The following is a 1,663-nucleotide window of genomic DNA, read 5'->3' on the forward strand; positions in this document are numbered from 1 at the left end:
CATCCTAGATAGAGAGGCCTGGAATACACAGCTGTGCTCAAGGCATTTGTATCTAACGGGAAAGGTTGTATCTTAGTAAGAAAAGTCTTAATGCCCAGGATAGCTAGGGGCAGCATGCTAGGTGAAATATAGTTGACACTGAACCCTGCCTTTACTGCCTCCTGTGGAGCATTAAGCTTCCATTCCCCCCTTTGTAAAAGGGAGAAGGTACCAAGAATTCAAGAATTTCTGTGAGGATAAGATACAGTAACTTTCATAGAGTGCTGTCCAGAGAGTGGGGACTCCCAAGAATATCAGATATAACCTCATCTGTCATTACTTGCAAGTGAAGTTATTAGCCTAACTAATTAGTTTGAACATCTACTGTGTGACATGCTAAAATGTTTAAGGACATGTGGGATATTGTAGTGTTTCATAAATGGTCAAATGGATATGTTTGCAAGAAACTTAGGCAGTGTGGATGGAATGTTCCTGGCACCCAGTCAGATACAATGAAGTGGGATTTTTAAATTCTGGTCAGCCACCAACTGGTTTACTCTTGAAAACCGTGAAATTCAAAACAATACAAAAACCAGAATTATGGTATCGTCTTTGTGCCTAGACAAAATGTACCAGGTTTTGGGGTTTTTGGTTATTGTTTGCTATCTGTGATCTGTGAAAATCCTTAAATTTAAAATACTTTTATCTTCCACCACCACCTATCACAGGGCCTTCTTTGCTCCTTGCCTCAGCAGTCGACTGAAAGCAAGCCTTCTGGGCCCACAAGCACTGTGCACTGTCCCCTTACACAGGAGGAAACAGATCTTAAGACACTCCAGACTCTCCTGTGCTGGAAAATCAAGTTTAATGTTGAGTTTTTCAGTGCGGACAAGTGATCACGAGGGACAGAACAAAGATCAGCAAGTTCATTGTAACAAGGACCTGAACTTGGCCTCAAACTTAAAACATGGTCTCAGAGGCATAAGGGTGGATTGCTGAGTGTTTTGCCTTTTGAATATATTATTTAAACACAGAAAGCACAATTGAGCCATAACCTAATGGCTTTCTGTCACGGCGGCCAAAGAGTTGTGAGCTGCTGAACACAGTTCAAGCATCTTGCTTTCACTGCCAGTGATGCACTGGGAAATGGCTTAAATCATGTTGAGACGCCATGGGAAAGCAGAGGCACCTATATTATCAAAAACATTTACCCATTATATTTTAGGTTCATTTGTAACCCAGAATATAGAGTTTCTTCAGGGAAATTTCAACCTGAGTTAAATTGGTAGGGAGGAGCAAGGAAGGGCAGAATACGGAAGAGAACCCATGTGCAAGATGATCTCCCTCCCGCCTTACGTGTGATAACAGTAACTTGGAAAGTGATGCCCTGAATTAAGATGTTGTCCATGCTCAGTTGAGAGAGGTGGATGTAAGGACACTAAGCCGAATGGACCTTTCATTCGTCTGAGCCGCAGATGAAGTGCGCTTTATGAGAAGGAGGAGTTTACATTTAGCAGAAATGAAACAGGATCTGGTCCATATCCAAGAGCAACCTACAGGTGTTGAAATCCTAGCAGTCATGCTAAAAGTAATAAGTTAATGATCTCTGAAATGAAATTATTCCATCGGTCAAAATCTGTTTGCCAGATTTCAGAGTCTAACAGGCAATATATGAAGCACTCAT

Source organism: Tenrec ecaudatus, chromosome 5 (genome assembly GCF_050624435.1).
Source record: "Tenrec ecaudatus isolate mTenEca1 chromosome 5, mTenEca1.hap1, whole genome shotgun sequence".
NCBI classification, from domain to species: Eukaryota; Metazoa; Chordata; class Mammalia; order Afrosoricida; family Tenrecidae; genus Tenrec; species Tenrec ecaudatus.